The 19,411-nt window shown below is 39.8% G+C and overlaps 1 protein-coding gene across 1 annotated transcript in view; it reads left to right on the top strand.

Annotated features, from left to right (window-relative positions):
- Positions 1–6,608: 6,608 nt before the first annotated feature.
- The window catches only part of LOC144977356 (uncharacterized), a 65,964-nt gene continuing 53,161 nt past the window's right edge, over positions 6,609–19,411 (top strand). Inside the window, exons 1-2 of the mRNA XM_078922457.1 lie at positions 6,609–7,143; positions 8,742–8,827. The gene's annotated coding sequence lies outside the window, so the exon portion shown is untranslated. The remainder of the gene's footprint in view (positions 7,144–8,741; positions 8,828–19,411) is intronic.

The raw sequence follows: 19,411 nt of genomic DNA, 5'->3' as shown, positions 1-19,411 counted from the left end.
CACACGCTTAGAAAGAATGACTCAACTATAACAAAGAAAGTATTGGACTGGAACCCTCAGGGCAGAAGATCAAGGGAAGGCCACGAGGAACATGGAGAAGAATTAAAGAAGCTGATATACAGAGAAGTGGTAAGACCTGGAATGAGATAAAAAAGTTGGCTCAGGATAGAGAAGGATGGAAACTGTTTGTCTGTGGCCTATACCCTGACCCAGGGTGAAAAAGGCAATGATGATGATGATAGAGCGCCACATGCACAATTATATACTATTGAATGACACTGACCTTGCCCCTCCCCTAACACAAGCCAACAGCAACCCAAGCTATCCTCTATCACGTGACCTTAGATCCGATGCTGCATACCGCTTGAGAGTCTTCACTATCCAGATCTCGTTCATGGTCACGTGAGAAGGCTATATCCGTTCGGGTTCGGCGTTCGGGTTCGGCGTTCGACCCGATTTCGTTAAAAGCCTATTGTTTTGCTGTTAACCGACGTGCACTTATTGGCAGGTCTGACAACCCAATCCCTTATGGGCTCATTGTTCTAATGGAAAGCTCAAAATATTGTCCATTACAACAATGTTAAACAAGGCCCATAAGTGGGTTCGGATGTCAGAGCTGCATATATGTGAACGTCGGTGTTAACCAAAGCTGCTTGAAGCTGTAGATTGTAAAATGCGACGCATTGCAGATGTAACTTTGATTTGATCAATGACAAAGGATGTCGAGTGTCATCCCACAATAACACACATTTATCCGAACACTAATTAAAATTATATAACGTAGCACTCCATAACATTCCACAAAACGTTGATAATTATTTGCCAAAAACAAAAAGAAAATTAAATGACGCTAGTCACGCGAAAATTAAGATTAATTAATTATTAATTATTAATCTGACAGACGAGAGAAATTATTCTTTCCAGATGGCAGATGACAAAGTTATAAAAGGATGTCGTGTGAAGCAGCCTATGGAAACAGCGCGTATGAGATTATATTGCAAACCTTGAAATACGTGTTTTGTAGTCGAGAATCAGATTGGCATTGCGTTAACCCTTTCATTACCAGCCATTTTCAAAATTGTCCCCAAATTTCACACCCACCCAACACAAAAATAGTTTTTTCTTACTCAAACAGAATAGCAACAAATACATTCTATGCATAATATTGATTAGCAAAATGAACTCTACAACACAGCGTCACGTTTTTATAGCTATAATAAAACATTTTTCTTTAAATTATGTGATTTACAAAAGAAATCTGAATGATAAAAGTGTTGGTTGGATCGGAACGAATGTGACGATTTTCTATGATTGGTAAAGAGAGGGTTAACCGGTTAACTGCCGTACGGCGTATTAAATCTAAAAATTTGGCCATAAAACGAAACATCCTTCAAATATCGATCGATTTAAATGACTCCCATTTTTGGCAAAAACTCTCAAACCTGGAACTTCAATGAAGACATCGGCGAAGTCCCATGTTTGAGAGTTTTTTGCCAAGATGATGGTTATTTAAATCGGTCGATATTTGAAAGATGAGTTTTATGGCCAAATTTTAAAATACGTGTTTTATAGTTAAATTAAGTGGTTAACTGAATAAAAAGCGAACCAATAGACACAGAAGCGGGATATAAGAGAATTGGTATTAATTAAACTATGCCTAAAGATTTTGTTACACGAGAGTGGTGCCGTATTGTAATAATAACTGATAATAAAGAAAATTCCAGTTTATTCATCCCCAGTGGGACATTTAATTTGTCTTTAATGTATATTCAACAGGAAGACTGGAATAAGCCAGGCCTCCGCCGCAGTGCAGCGCCGAGGAGTGAGCTAGATCGAAGTGACTTTTGTTCAAGGCCACACAGCGTGGCGGGAGTTGAACATGGTACTTTTTTTTGGGACCAAAGTGCGGAGCTAAGACGCCTGGCCTATTTTTACCCTAAGATTAGCGGGCTAATACAAGAGTAGTGCGGCTATGTGGTCCAGTGGTATGACACTCGCTGTCGGATCGGAAGGTCCTGGGTTCGATCCTCGCTCGGCGCATAGTTGAGTTCTTGGAAAAGGCCGGCTCTTTACTCACATTCTCTCACCGTACTCAGGTGTAAAACGAGTACCTGGCCGTTAACAGCGTTGTCTCAGTCCGACATTTTTTTTTGTAATATCGCCTAACAGGCGTCATGTCCCGTCCTAAATGTTAAATGTTGCTGTTGGCCAGGGGCCCCTTGTAAAGCGCTTTGAACACGTTTGGTGGATATTGCGCTATATAAAACAAGTTTTAAAAAATTATTTACGAATAAAAAAAAGCTCAAAGACTTCAATGTGGATTAATAGGGAATGAGATTAGCGGGAGAGTAGCGTCCCTTGATTCGACGTCACCCATAGTCTGTGACGTCACCGGCGGAAAAACTATTAGAGAGAGAACGTCATGTTGGTTGTGCGCATGGTCTCTCGTCCTCGCTTCCGCCTCTGTGTTGAATAAAAAAAAAATGTGGTAAAAATTCACTCAATTTACTCATCTCGGATTATCTCTGTATCACAATTCTGTCTCATCGTCTCTTCACATAGAATGAATGAATATAACGTCATTCAGCTCTTTGTTGTTATTTTTATACCGCCAATTGAGTGATTTGTTCTCACTTAATTCTCTCAGTAAGACTATAAGCGTTTAAGGTAACACAATGTGTCTGTTGGTACGTTTTGTGCGGCTGGTGGATGTTGTGAGCATTTTACATAAACGCATAACATAAAAAATTGATTAATTGGAGGCCCCGATAGATCAGTTGGTATAGCACTCGCCTCACATACAAAAGATCAGGTGTCGACCCCAAGTGAAGTTAACATTTTATCTTGTCCGCTCCCCTGTCCAACCAGTGATGATTGGGTAGCGGGGTCTACGGAAAGTACTTTGTGGTAGATTAGCCTCCTATCTATTGCTATTGTCTATATTTAACGCTTTGGAAATCGGGATAAACGGCTCCATTAGCCCTGCGACTCTGAATGACTTTTTTTTTCAGTCTTCGCATTTTGTAAATAGATTGAGCTTTTATATAGCGCAATATCCACTAAACGTGCTCAAAGCGCTTTACAAAGAGTCCCTAACCAACAGCAACACGTAACATGTAGAACGAGACATGACGCCTTTTAGGCGATATTACATTTGAGGGGGGGGCATAGACAACGCTGTTAAACGCCAGGTACTCATTTTACACCAGAGTACGGTGAGAGAATGTGAGTAAAGATCCTTTTCCGAGGCTCGAACCCAGGACCTTCCGATCCGAAAACGAGTATCATACCACTAGACCACATAGCCGCACATAGGCTGGTTTCCTTCTCGTCGTTGGTCGATCGTTTAGGTTCTGGGACGGTAGTCGTTAACTTGGTAATGACATAGAGACGCCTCAGAGATGAATAAAGAATGAGAAACACCAGAGACAAAAGGCAAATGGTTGCATTACTCTATTTGGAGTGCAAGTATCCTTTTGTGTGGCAGAGGATGTGATTCAACAAAAAAGTGGTCTTAAGGCCCATGGAGCTGGAGTTTATCCCGGTTTCTGTAGCGTGAAATGGACAATAGCTATTACTTGCTACACTTTGGATAGGACGCTAGTCTATCGCAAAGTACTTTCCGACAGATCATTTATTGTTGGGTGAACAGAGGGGTCGGGGAAAAAAATCTTGACTGCACCGGGATCGATCTTGGTCCTTTTGCGTGTGAAGCGAGTGCTCTACCAACCTCGCTATCGGGACCCCCGTGATTTTAAATAGGAAGATGATTTGTCTTGACTATCATCATCATCATCATCATCATCATCATCATCATCATCATCATCATCATCATTACAATATGTCGATGAGGAATGTCATTATGAAAACTGGTTGAAATAATTTGTTTACATTCTGTTGTAATCTAACGTTGAGCATAGGGAAGAATTCCCTGGTCACACTGGATTTTAAAAAAAAATCGAAAACAACGGGTCTTTAAATAAAGAAGGGCTGAGTCTCCAGACACGTATTTGCGTGTACCTCAAGGAATTTACCCAATGGAAACCCTATGGTGCTCTTATTGGCTAACCAACCAGCGGCCTCGATGAGAAAAATATCCGCCATTTTGATGTTGGCTGGGAATCGCGTTACTATAGTAAACAAGCGCTGATCGGCCGTTCATGAAAACAAGTTGCTGCTCGCTCGTTTAACTCAAAATTATTCAAAACGATCTCTCTAAAATGATATAAATGTGACTTCTTAAGGTTTTCCTCACGGTCAAAACCACACAACATTCTATTAATGATTACGTCCGAGGCAAAAAGGAATATTGACAGGTCGACCGAGAGTTGAACTCGTGAGACGACAAACATCAATGCGAAGTGTAGCGAGAGTCAAGCTATTGTTTGTCTTGTCCTATTCTATATAGAGAAAAGGATAAATAGTATAGCCTCGTGTGTGAGTGGTTGCGTGTCATAGTCTTGTTTTTAAATTGTTTCTGTTGTTTATGTGTGTAGTGATGACTCTCTCACACTCAATTTCAATGCCGAAAGAGGAATTCCCGCACACAAGAAAGGGGAATTGGGGTGGTATTTGGCATACATATTGTATAGTATCTAGTTCTAAATAGATAACTGATTAGAATTATATTATGATATATAAACACAATGCCAAATACAATTCCGAAGTTTCCTTATTTCAAATGAAGTAAAACTCCAAAACCTAATGGTAGTGATTGTAGTACTGAGTGTTAGTGAAGTGATGTGGTGTTGGTGGTGGTTGTAGTTGTAGTAGTAATAGCGATGATGATGTGGTGGTGGTGATGATTGTAGTTGTAGTAGTAGTGGTAGTGATGATGATGTGGTGGTGGTTGTAGTAGTAGTGGTAATGGTAATGATATGGTGGTGGTGGTGGTTGTAATAGTAGTGGTCGTGATGATGATGTGGTGGTGGTGTTTGTAGTAGTAGTGGTAATGATGCGGCTATGTGGTCTAGTAGTATGACACTCGCTTCCGGATCGGAAGGTCCTGGGTTCGAGCCTCGCGCTCGGCGCATAGTTGAGTCCTTGGAAAAGGCTCTTTACTCACATTCTCTCACCGTACTCAGGTGTAAAATGAGTACCTGGCCGTTAACAGAGTTGTCTTTGTCCGAAAAATTGTAATATCGCCTAACAGGCGTCATGTCCCGTCCTACATGTTAAATGTTGACCAGGGACCCCTTGTAAAGCGCTTTGAGCACATTTAGTAGATATTGCACTATATAAAGCTCAATTTAAAAAAAATATATTTCAATGATGATGATATGGTGGTGGTGGTTGCAGTAGTAGTAGTGGTAGTGATGATAATGTGGTGGTGGTTGTAGTTGTAGTAGTAGTGATAGTGATGATGATGTGGTGGTGGTTGTAGTAGTAGTGGTAGTGATGATGATGTGGTTGTGGTGGTTGTAGTAGTAGTTGTAATGGTGATGATATGGTGGTAGTGGTGGTTGCAGTAGTAGTGGTAGTGATGACGATGTGGTTGTGGTGGTTGTAGTAGTAGTGGTAATGGTAATGATATGGTGGTAGTGGTGGTTGTAGTAGTAGTCGTAATGGTAATGATATGGTGGTGGTTGTAGTAGTAGTGGTCGTGATGACGATGTGGTTGTGGTGGTTGTAGTAGTAGTGGTAGTGATGCTATTGTGGTGGTGGTTGTAGTAGTTGAGGTAGTGATGTGGTGGTGGTTGTAGTAGTTGAGGTAGTGATGTGGTGGTGGTTGTAGTAGTAGTGGTGGTGGTGGTTGTGGTAGTAGTGGTAATGATGATGATATGGTGTGGTGGTTGCAGTAGTAGTGGTAGTGGTAGTGATGACGATGTGGTTGTGGTGATTGTAGTAGTGGTAGTGATGATGATGTGCTGGTGGTGGTGTAGTAGTAGTGGTAGTGATAATGATGTGGGGCTGGTGGTTGTAGTAGTAGTGTTAGTGATGATATTGTGGTGGTGGTTGTAGTAGTAGATGATGTGGTGGTTGGAAAACACATTACAGGTTATTATAATACATGATTACACACATTCTCTAAATTCATTTTTTGACAGCTTCGTTGTGCCATAAATATACGCAACAGTTCTGAAACATTTTATTGTGGATTTTGATATTGTTTGTTGTTTTTCTTGTGTCGTTATGTTGACATAGATACCGAATGAATGGTAATTACTACATTCTCAGCCAACAACAAAATGGCGCTGAATGCTTTCATTGGTGGACACTTTTTAGGCTTCGTACGTATTCTCATTCGTTTAATTCTATCGTGTACCTACATTGAAATTTTAGTCATGACTGCATACAGGTAATTAAGTGGACGGAAAGCCACATTTTCTATGCTCATGCAATCGCGACCATCGTCGTTTGCGTTGATAATAATAATATAATAATAATAATAATAATAATAATAATAATAATAATAATAATAATAATAATAATAATAATAATAATAATAATAATAATAATAATAATAATAATAATAATAATAATAATAATAATACGTAAGTGGTCTTTGCAAATACTTTTCAGACAGTACGTGTACATAGCAAGTTCACTAGAAATCGGTGCATACACGTAATTACGAGCGTATAGATTGAAACAAGTTCCAGTCACATGACCTAAGAAGTCATGTTACTCAGTACTTGGTAACTATTTTTAGGTAAGGGGGCTTGTGCATTGAGGGATGGGGAGGGCTTGAAGACCAAAGGTTAAGGTCACAGCACTGTTGACTACATCGAGCAAGATTGCGTCGTCTCAAGTTCCGATTTGGCGAGTGCCAAAACCCCTCGCCGATTGTTGTGACAGTCCTCCGAGTTGCCTTCGACTTTGATAGATTTGACACAGGAATAAAAATAATGTAAGGAAAAGGAAGGAAAGAATTGAAAGTAAGGAAACTTATTTCGAGAGATATGTAAAGGTAGTTGCATTTTAATTCCAGACAATTGGCGTGTGCTGACTGGTGTGTTTGTGACATTCATAAAGACTTCGCAAAAGATAAAAAGTTTTGTCGAGTTGTCCAACTACTGTGTGTAGTGCAGACGTCTAGATTCCGACGCCTCCACAAGAGTTTTTCTTTACATTTGGTGAGGCATTCAACCGGAATTTTCAAGGATTGGCAACTTGAGCTAAGTCCATCATCTACTGTCTGAGGTAAGGTATGATCTTGTGTGTATTTACTTTACTGGAACAGATTTGGGATTTTTAATTTTAAAACTTTTTTGTGTGAGAGTGAGAGAGAGATCAACAAACGGTCATTGTATTGTTAGAGAGAGAGAGAGAGAGAGAGAGAGAGAGAGAGAGAGAGAGAGAGAGAGAGAGAGAGAGAGAGAGAGAGAGAGAGAGAGAGAGATTTCTGAATCACATGGAGTTTTTATTTTAAATGAAAATGATAAACATCTGAATTTCGGTAGAGCAGAGTGGAAGATTTATAACCATTATTATTATATATCATACGAATGCCTCTCACTGACTCTCAGTCTCACTCAAACTCAATTAAGCCAAACAGAAACTTATTTTTACTTTACTTTTACTTCTAAAATTAAAAGACATTAAGTCATTAAGTATCGCCCCCCCCCCCCCCCCCAAACCCATCTGACTCCCGACTGAATGAAAAGAGAAATCTGCCGCCTACCTATCTCTTTTATTTTAAGTAACTTATTTTTATGTTTTTATTGTTTTTGTCATTGGCTGATGTTGAAGTAGGGTTTTGAGCCCGAGACTTTCTCTGTTTGGTATTTTCTTCTTCTTTTTAAAAAATCTTTTGAACGTGATATATTCATTTTTGTTTATTACTTTTTCATCTCTTAGGAAACCTAATCTCTGTTGTGCACTTTGCAGCTCTTCACTGTGGCCGATGCCTGGAATATTCCAGTCTTTCCCTGGAATAGACCATAAAATCAATAAACATTTCCTTTTCAATATCAATACAGAGAATTCCATTTATCAATTAATTTATTTATTTATCTCATGTGACTCACCATTTCAAAACAGTATAATGTTGGGATGATATGAACAGTTTTTAATTTTTAATTTACAACCAAAAATTAATGTTAGACTTGGCTTGAGTTTATTGCGGGCAGCGTGGTTCAGCGGTATGGTCTTTGCTTCGTATCCGAAATGCGAGTTGGATTACCCGCTGCGCTGTGTGGCGTTGGAACAAGTCACCTCGCCCTAGCTCAACTTGTGGCGCTGCACTGCGACTGATGCCTGGGTTACTCCAGTCTTCCCTTTGAATAGACCCTAGAGACAAATTTCCCCTATTGGGATGAACAAAGGGAATTTAATTTAATTTAATTTGATGAGATGATATATGAATGAATGAGTGCTGGTATTCTAGAGTAAAAAATCAAGATTTCTTATTTTTGATCTGTTAAACCCTTAATTTGACTTTTTAGCATCTGGTTCATTCAACATAATGGACATAATACTGTTTGGAGACAAAAACAAAAAAGTAGTCCTTCGGAGCCATTAGGCCCATGGAGCCGGAGTTTATTCCAGTTTCTTTAGCGTAATACAGACAATAGCAATTGCTTTCTATCCTTTGCTATCCTTCTCTGCTGGGTGGACAAGGGGGTCAGGAAAAAATCTTGACTTCACCCAGGATCGTTCTTGGTCCCTTTGTGTGTGAAGCGAGTGCTCTACCAACTGAGCCATAGAGAACCCCGTTTTGAGACAAAGGGTCACATTTATTCATAGACGATTGTTTTCTTATCTTTTAATTTTTTATTTGTTTTCTCATTCGCTTTCAGGACTCGTGGTGACAGAATTGCTTGTTGTTTTCATTTTTTGGATAATTACAACTTTTATCAACTGGAGGATTACTGACAGTCGATTGGTGAGCCAATTTTCCAATGCCTATTCCACGTTTTTCTATGATTTTTGTAGTAAACGAGGTATGCATATATACAGGTCTGATATTCGAATGCAATTATGGGCCTAGTTTAACTTTGTTATGATGGATAATATTTTGAGATTTCCATTACAACAATGAGCCCATAATAAATTCGGTTATCAGACTTGCAAATAAGTGTATTTCGGGAATGAGCTACAACAGATTGTGGACATGAATCCAATAAAGTTATCCATTTTCAGAAAATCAGTCAGATGGAAACAATATTTTTAAAATATTTTTATTTGTAAACCATATCTCTGTATAATATATATAAATAATCTTATATATATATATATATCTGTCTTTGTGTATGTGTGTGTGTGTGTGTGTGTGTGTGTGTGTATGTAGGAAGTGAAGCCACCTAAGTGTGATCTAATTTTAAACAGATGGATAGTTTAATATAGTTAAAAATAGATCAGTATCTTATACAATCTACAAAAGGTAGCAAGAAATTGAAAGTGTTAATTTAAAGCAAGTTACAAAGGGTCCCTGCAACAGCAATATGTAACATGTAGAATAGAGAATGCAAGTAAAGAGGCTTTTCGAAGGACTCAGCTATGCGCCGAGCAAGGCTCGAACCCAGGGACCTTCCGATCTGAAAGCGAATGTCATACCACTAGACCACATCGCCTCACAATGTGTTCAAATTGCTTTACAGGGGGTCCTAAACCAGCAGTAATACTTAACATGTAGGATGAGACATTACACCTGCAAGGTTCTAACTATTACCGTTTCTTTTCATGGCTCCTACCGGCCAAATACACATTTTACATCTGGGTATGATGAGAGAATAAAGACTTTTCCCCAAGGACTCAACGGGTCTTGCATACCTGCCAACCCTTTTGGCGTAATCATTCCTATTTTCACTCTTCTTTTTCTACAATTCCGGCAGTGTCTCAAAAATTCCGATTTTCAAAAATAATAATGATGATGATTGTAAAAAAAAGGTGGGTTTGGGGGTGGGGGGGGGGGGGGGGGGATTGAATTTTTAAAAATGATTGCCAAAAGGGAATTAATTGTAAGTAGGAAAATTAATTGCACTCTTTTCCCCCTTCCCATTACCTAATACATGTGATATGTACTTTTGCCAGCTGTGCTGGAATACTGTATTTATCTGTTTGGTGGCAAAGTTGGTGGTCATTCGGATACAGAATTATCCATTGTGAAGAAATTTCTATTTTTTGACGTTCTGATTCCACTTTTGGAATGTGAAGGGTTGGCAGGTCTGGACAGTTGTGTATGGCTAAGTTGTCTTGTGGTATGACGCTTGCCTTCGGAATCGAATATATAGGGTTCTAGTCCTGTTCTGAGCAACACATAGTTGAGTCCTTGGAAAAGACTCTTTACTCACATTCTCTCACCCTACTCAGGTGTAAAATGAGTACCCAGCTGTTAATAGCATTGTCTCTGTCCGAAAAAATTGTAATATCGCCTTACAGGTATCATATCTCATCCTATAAGTTAAGTGTTGCTGTTGGCTAAAGACCTCCTGTAAGCACGTTTGAGCACGTTCTGTGGATATTACGCTAATAAATGCTCAAGTTTTTAAAATGAAAAACATCAAGCAATGTTGAGAATGGTCAGTGACCTAACGTGTTCTTATCTAGAATATCATATAAACTACCATGCAAATGTGGTTGTGGCGCGTTTTGAAAGGAATGAAAAGTACAAATGTTACAGGCAACTTGTACTGTATGAACTGGAAAAAGTTGGTTCCCTCTGGAATGCTGGAAGAATAAGTGAAGCCATGCAATGTGTATTGAGAATGACGAAACTCTGATAATAATAATAAGGAATAAGGAAGTGAAAGGACAGGAAAGGTAGGGGGGGGGGGGGGGGTATTCTCCACCATAACGTTATAGATAGTAAGAAGTTGACGTCACTCAGGTCTTTTTGCCATCCGCGTTTATGAGTAATTCTCACTAAACTGTATTAACCATACTATAGATAGTATGCGCTTGGCTAAGAAGCTCATAACATTGCCATCCGGAAGTATAACAGACCAACACACAAAACTGTGTGTATCCATGGACGTTTATAGTCGGGTTAATACAGTTCAATGAACATTACTCGTATACGCGGATGGCAAAAAACAATAACAAAGTCCTGAGTGACGTCATCTTCGAACTATCTATAAATGTTCAAGGTTAGATAGAAGCGCGGATGGCAAAAAGACCTGAGTGACGTCAACTTCTAACTATCAGTAACGCACGTGTAACCTTTAACGTTGAAAGTCTGATTGATACAATTAATGGCTAGCTAAAAACAATAACAAAGAGCTGAGTGACGTCAATTTCGTTCCTTCTATAATAACACAGGATATTGTGTTGCATGAACAGTCGTCACCTTTCACTTCACCATTTTGTTAACAATAACATCATCGTTGACCATGAGGGCATAGGTACTAGTGCGGGGCGGTCCTTGGCAAGCTTAAGGACCACGGTCCTACGGTCCTTGGGAAATGAAGACCGCAAGGACCGGTCTTAGGACCGGTCCTTTTCGACATTGAACATTCCTGAGAGACTGTTGGAAATTCGAACCGGTTTGACCTTTGAGACCATGGATCGTTCATTCTTGAACCGTTAAAGACCGCTACACGATGAAAACCGTGGTCTACAGGAGTAAAACACACGGAGTAGTCACACTCATTTCAAATTGTAACCTAATTAGAGAAGAGGGGTGATGCCTTCTTTATTTGCTCACCGTACTTCATTGTTACTTCGATAATTTAATAAAATTTGAAATTTATCCCCATTAACGGAGATAATGGCATCGCCCAAGGCGTTGATCGAGTTGTTCGTGGCGTTGATACACACACGCAACTCCTACCCCCCCCCCCCCCCCCCCCCCCCCCCCCCCCCCCCCCCCCACACACACACACACATTAGAGGGCAGCGAGCATTGAAGAGTAAGAGAGAGACGTGAAGTTATAATAAGAGGGGTGGATGAGGTAATAAGAGGGGTCGATGGTGACTTTTCGCCAGATCTAACAAACTCAGCTACCCATTCATTGCTGAGTAGACAGGGATTCAGAAAAAAATCGACTGCACCCGGGATCGATCTCTGGCCCTTTGCGTATAAAGAGAGTGCTCTATCAACTGAGCTATCGGGGTCCCCAAATATTCTATTGGACTTTTTTAAAATTCAGATGTTATAACTGGGTTTTTTGGAAGGAAGAAACTAATGAAACTCATATTATTTGATTAGTAAAAACACCAACGAAATTTTAATATTATTGTATTATTTTAAATGACAACACTGCGATAGAAAGGAGTGGTGACAAGAGATGGACAAAAGAAAACAAAAAATCGGATTTGCTACTTGCTAGGTTCGACACACACACACACACACACACACACACACACAAACACACACATCTTTAGTAGTCACATACATTTCAAACAATAACCCATTAGAGAAGAGGGGTCATGCCTTCACCATAGATCATTGTCATTGCGATCATTATGGTGTAGTAAATTTTGAAATTTACCCCGTATAATGGAATCGTCCAAGGCGTGCGCCTCCTGTTCCCCCCATCTCACACACGAAAGGGCGGTTTGCGGAGTGGAGGTTGGTGGTCGTCTGCCTGTATGGTCGTCTGTGTCGTTTAGTGTATGGCAAAGGGGGGTGGGTGCGATTAATTAAGTGGGATGGGTGGTGATTGGTGGAAGATAGGCAACCGAAGCAACGAATCGCTGGGGCAGGGTTGCCAGTTTGGCATTTTAAATGCCAGATTCCAAAAATCTGGCATTTTTGAAAACCGTTTGGCATTAGTAAAATCATTTGGCATTTGGCATTTTCATTTGGCATTTTCTTTTCTTGTATATTATACTTCAAATGACACCTTTTCTTAATTATTTCTAAACGCGTAAAAACAAACATCTTCACATTTCTTTTTCATTCTTAAAATCCAACCGTGGTGTAGTGGTTTAGCACTCCACTTAGTAGTCAGTAGGTAAATAATTACCCCAACAGGAAATTTAGTATAATTCAAAAAAAAAAAAAAAACAAAAAAAAAAAAAATAAAATAAAAGAAAAAGAAAAGAAAACACGCAAGCCACCAGGGTATGATAGTAAATTGTCTATCAAAAGTGAGTAGTTTTCTTAGTGGGGGTGGGAGTCAACAGACTTTGGCATCTTTTTGAGTGTTTTGGCATTTTTTGAGTCTTCTCCTGGCATTTTGTTGAAAAATAATCTGGCAACCCTGCGCTGGGGAAGTAGTAGGCTATGGCGCGAGACCGTAGGACCGTGGTCCTTGCAAGGATCGCCCCGCACTAGTTGAAAGGTGATAAGAAGTGAGGACCGCCGCCGATCTTCCCTATGGGACCGGTCTTCGGTTCACAGCTAAAAGACCGTCGGACCGCGGTCTAGACCGGTCTTCAGCGCGGCACTAATAGGTACACACCTTCACACACACACACACACACACACACACACACACACACACACACACACACACACACACATAAAAAGAACAGTTACATAATATGATGGCTGTCATATCATGTGCGATTATGATGGAGAATAATTCCCCCCCCCCCCCCTCCCCTACCTTTCCTGTCCTTTCACTTCCTTATTCCTTATGTCTGACGTTTTATTTGGTCCTGATATGGTTTCAACACACATTCAGTATCAGACAAATCAGATTGCATTATTGATGCTGTGCGTTTAGCCAAAATGTTCACAACATCCGCCAGCCGGATATAACGTACCAACACACGAAACTATGCGTAACTTTGTGAATGTTTATAGTCTGATTAAAATATAGATAGTATGCAGTTGACGTCACTCAGGTCTTTGTTATTACTTTTTGCCATCGGCGTTTATGAGTAATGCTCACTGAACTGTATTAACCTGACTATAAACGTTCATGGTTACACACAGTTTTGTGTGTTGGTCCGTTATACTTCCGGATGGCAATGTTATGAGCTTCTTAGCCAAGCGCATACTATCTATAATTTAGTGAGATCTATTCATAAACATGGCTGGCTAAAAAACAATAACAAAGAGCTGAGTGACGTCAATTTTGTGCTATCTATAGATAGAACGAAGTTGACGCCATTCGGGTCTTTGTTATTGTTTTTTGCCATCCATGTTTATGAGTAATTCTCACTAAACTGTATTAACCAGACTAGATTGTATGCGCTTGGCTAAGCAGCTCACAATATTGCCATCCGGAAGTATAACGGACCAACACACAAAACTTTTGATAGTATGCAGATGACGTCACTCAGGCCTTTGTTATTGTTTTTGCCATCCGCGTTTGTGAGTTGTTCTCACTAAACTGTCTTAACCAGACTATAAAAGTTCATGGTTACGCAGAGTTTGTGTGTAGGTCCGTTATACTTCCGGATAGCAATGTTGTGAACTCCTTGGCCAAGCGCATTCTATCTATAGTCTGGTTAATACAGTAAAACCTTGTAGTTTGCTGTGTCTACGATTCACTGCCATTGTTTACATTATGACGATTGTCATAGAGTCGTGGTTATCTACCTGTGTATTTGTTTCCTTGAGCATTTTCTAACAACAACTCACTTTTTACGTTCGTTTGTTCATCGTCGTCTTCTTTTGTGAGGTCATTGTTTTTGGTCGGTATCAGGCCTTTAGGCCACGCCCAGATGCTCTACAAAGGTGCACACCCGCTGCTTCTTAGTTGAGAGGGAAGCGGTCAAATGTATAGATAGAATGCGCTTGGCCAAGGAGTTTACAACATTGCCATCCGGAAGTATGACGGACCAACACACAAACTCTGTGTAACCATTAATTTTATAGTCTGATTAATACAGATTAGAGAGGGATTACAGGTTATGCAAAGACAATGGCATACAAACAAATATGAGAGAAGAATTTGAAAATGCACTCATGATACAAAGCCAAAGTGAACCTGATAACGAAAAATGTGAAAAACAATTTGATATATTCCAAAAGTGTGTCAAAGCAACTGCAGAAAAGCATTTACCAATAGCTCAAATAAACAGCAAAAAGGAATGGATGACAAATGAAATTCTAAACCTATTTGAAGAAAGACGAAAATGCAACAGAGGGTCTGCAGAATACCAAACATTGAACAACCACATTAAATCCAAATGCATCGAGGCACACGAGAACTATCTAGACTGGAAATGCTGCGAAATCGAAAGAGAATACAAACCCAACCCCCAACAAGCTCACCAAAGAATAAAAGAACTATCAGGGAAAAGGAAAAGCAAAGCAGCAGGAAGTTGTATCCAAAACAAACAAGGGAACTGCTATTTGAAGAACAACATATAGAAAGCCGATGGGTAGAATACATAGGCGAACTGTACAATGATCCAAATAGAAATGAACCACCACTGAAATTCAAAGAACCATTAAGCGGACCAAACATCACCAAAAGTGAAATTGAACATGCCATGGAACGAATGAGGGATGGTAAAGCAACAGGCCCTGATGAAATATCTGTAGAGGTATTAAAAAGCCTAGGAGATCTAGCAATTGATGAACTTCACATATTATTCAACAATATATACAACACTGGGAAAATTCCAGAAGATCTCTGTAACTCTATTTTCATAGCAATACCAAAGAAAGCAAGTGCAGTCAGATGCGAAAATTTTAGAACTATAAGTTTAATAAGCCACATCAACAAAATACTGTTGCGTATAATTATCAACAGGCTAAGGAATAAGATTAACCCCGAAATCGCAGAAGAACAATATGGATTCCAACCTGACAGAGGGACAAGGAACGCAATATACCTCCTCCGTGTTTTAAGTGAAAGAGCTATACAGGTTCAGACCCCACTATACCTCTGTTTTGTCGACTACAAAAAGCTTTTGATAGAGTACGCCACGAAGAAATACTAAAACAACTGCACTCCATTGGCGCTGATGAGAAAGAGCTCAGACTCATGCAAACATTATACTACACCCAGCAGGCATCTATCAAAATCGGAAACTCTACAGGAAATTCCATTCCTATTAAGAAAGGAGTCCGTCAAGGGTGTGTTGCCTCACCAGATCTGTTTAATCTATACCAAGAAACAATCATGAGGGGCATAACTAATATGGAGGGAATAAAAGTAGGAGGTCACAACATAAATAATATAAGATACGCAGACGATACGGTACTCATTGCAACATCAGAAATCCAACTTCAAAAGATTGTTGACAAAGTGGTAGTAGATAGTGAAGCCAATGGAATGGAAGTGAATATCACCAAAACGGAATGCATGGTAATACAGAAAAACCCCGAAAACAACAACACCTGCAATATAACGATTCACGGCGAGCAACTTACCAACGTAGAAAGTTTTAAATACCTAGGGTCAATAGTGACAACAGATGGAAGATGTAACCGAGACATACGAGCAAGAATAACTCAAGCCAAACAGGACTTCATGGACCTGGGAAACATTTTGAAAAACAAACAAATGTCGTTCGGGATTAGATTCCGAGTCTTGAAGTGCTACGTGTGGCCAATCTTGTTATACGGATGCGAAAGCTGGACTACAAATGCAGAAACACAAAGAACATTGAAGCTTTTGAAATGTGGTGCTTGAGAGTACTTGAGAAGGATGCAGAGAATATCGTATACTGCACACAAAACGAACGAAGAAGTGCTAAAACAAACATACCAACAAAGGAAACTAATGCCCTTAATAGCGGATCGACAACTATCCTTTTTCGGACACATAGTAAGGAAAGATAAAAATGAATACCTGGCAAGTTGTGGAAAAATACCTGGTAAACGCGCCCGGGGGAGACAAAGAAAAACACTCATAGACCAACTGAAGGGCTTCACCAACCTAACAATCCAAGAGCTGTTTGAAAAAGCAAGAGACAGGGAGGAATGGAGAGAGATAATTCATGCAGTATCCGAAGCCTGGACCAGGCATGGAACCTAGAAGAAGAAGAAGAATACAGATTAGTGAGAACAACTCTCAAACGCGGATGGCAAAAACAATAACAAAGGCCTGAGTGTATTCCTCTTAGTGGGGGCCTGTGCTCGTATCTGGATGAGACTTTTAGGTGATCTCAAACTAAGTAAATTGATAGTTAGTGTGCTCTTGGAATCTACATCTGTTTCCTATTTGAACTAATTCCCCATTGTCTTACTTTTTCAAGGATGCTCTAATTGTAACTCTAGAACATTTTTTATACTATCCCTTTTTCTTCCTTTTTACTCGCGGTGATATGACCTAAATATGTCTCAAACGCTGTAAAACCCTTTAAAACAAAAACACACATAACCTCTGATCGACAACTATTCCTCTATCATCTTCCTTTTTACTAGTGCCGTAAAACCCCTAAAAACAAAACATAGAGATATATTTCAGTCCAATGTTCATTCTTTTAAAAATTATTAATTATTCATGTTTTAATTGGAGGGAAAATATAAATAGCTACCATTGTAAAAGCTACGGGCTTGTCAGAAGAATATAATTTGTGCGATTATGATGAAAACAAAACAAAACAAAACAAAAACCCTCCGTCCTACACTCACCCACGATTTACTCACCAGGCCGTCATCAACCGTGGCCTTTGTAAACTCATGGCCTGATACTTAAACCCAAATGACGTCAAGAGACAAGTCTTTGGCCACTGAAGAAAACAAATCGTGAGCTGTATTCAACAGTTCAACCAATGGGATCACTTGTTTCCTTGAGCACTACTCAATCAACTGAGTAGGCGGTCCACAAACCTAAAAATGACGTAAAATATGGGACTTAGTGTGTTTTAGATTTAGTGTCAGTCTATAGATAGTATGCGCTTGGCTAAGAAGCTCATAACATTGCCATCCGGAAGTATAACGGACCAACACACAAAACTGTGTGTATCCATGAACGTTTATAGTCGGGTTAATACAGTTCAGTGAGCATTTCTCATATAACGCGGATGGCAAAAACAATAACAAAGACCTGAGTGACGTCATCTTCGAACTATCTATAAGTTAACGATGGCCACGTATCAACCCATGGTTTACTCATCACACCATCAGCAACCTGTAGATAGTTCTTAGTTGACGTCACTCAGGTCTTTGTTATTGTTTTTTGCCATCCGCGTTTATGAGTAATGCTCACTAAACTGTATTAACCTGATTATAAACGTTCATGGATACACACAGTTTTGTGTGTTGGTCTGTTATACTTCCGGATGGCAATGTTGTGAGCTTCTTAGCCAAGCGCATACTATCTATATAATACATAGTATGCGCTTGGCTACGAAGCTCACAACATTGCGATCCGGAAATATAACAGACCAACACACACAACTTTGTGTAACCATGATTTTTTATAGTCTGGATTAAACAGTTAAATGAGAATTACCCATAAACGTGGATGGCAAAAAACAATAACAAAGACCCGAGTGACGTCAACTTCGTTCTATCAATATATATTATGCGCTTGTCTAAGAAGCTCACAAAATTGCCATCCGGAAGTATAGATAGTATGCAGATGACGTCACTCAGGCCTTTGTTATTGTTTTTGCCATCCACGTTTGTGAGTTGTTCTCACTAAACTGTATTAACCAGATTATAAAAATTCATGGTTACACAGAGTTTGTGTGTTGGTCCCTTATACTTCCGGATGGCAATGTTGTGAACTCCTTGGCCAAGCGCATTCTATCTATAACGGACTAACACAAAACTGTGTGCAATCTTGGTCGTTTATAGTCTGGTTAATACAGTTTAGTGAGGATTACTCAAAACATGGCTGGCAAAAGACAATAACAAATACCTGAGTGACGTCAAATTCATTCTATCTATTCTTCCCCAGTGAGATATACGTGATGTGACCTGTCTGCTCAGTGTGGTACTGTGTCGGGGTGTATCAGGTGCCTTAATGAAGGATTTTATCATCGAAGGTGTTCTTTACAGCCATAAGGCCCGTGGAATCGGTGTTTTTTGGAGCAGCGTGGCTCAGCGGTACGGTCTTTGTTTCGTACCCGAAAGGTACCGAGTTCGATCACCCGCCGCTGCGCTGTGTGACCTTAAGCAAGTGACCTCACCTTAGCTCAATTTGCGGCGCTGCACTGCGGCTGACACCTGGGTTATTCAGTCTTCCCTTGGAATAGACCCTATAGACAAATTTCCCCTATGGGATTAATAAAGGGACTTTTTAAAATGTATTTATTTATTATTTATCCCGGATTTTATCGCCTGAAACGGACAATAGCATTTGCTTGTTACCCTTTTGACGATAGGACGCTACTCTGTCGCAAAATACTTATCGCCAGATACACCAGTCCCAACTATAATCACTACTGTCCAGACATGGTGAGGGAGGGGAATCAGGGGAGCAAAAAATAAAAAACCCACTTTCCCCGGGATTGATCCCTTTCCCTTTACATTTGAAGCGAGTACTCTTCCAACCGAGTTATTGGCACCCCTCCTCCCCCCCCCCCCCCTATTAAAAATATTGAGATGGCCATTAAAGTGCTTGGAGATAGAATTGAGTCATCCATTTTGGATCCATGTATGTTTTGTGTAATCGTGCAATATCAAGATATAACGGTATTAATTACTCATTTGTCTACTGGTAGGTCT

The sequence above is a fragment of the Berghia stephanieae genome, chromosome 7 (genome assembly GCF_034508935.2).
Source record: "Berghia stephanieae isolate SIO BIC M18660-M18661 chromosome 7, UCSD_Bste_1.3, whole genome shotgun sequence".
Lineage (NCBI taxonomy): Eukaryota > Metazoa > Mollusca > Gastropoda > Nudibranchia > Aeolidiidae > Berghia > Berghia stephanieae.
The sequence above is the reverse complement of the archived record's forward strand: the minus strand, read 5'-3'. Positions and strand labels throughout refer to the sequence as shown.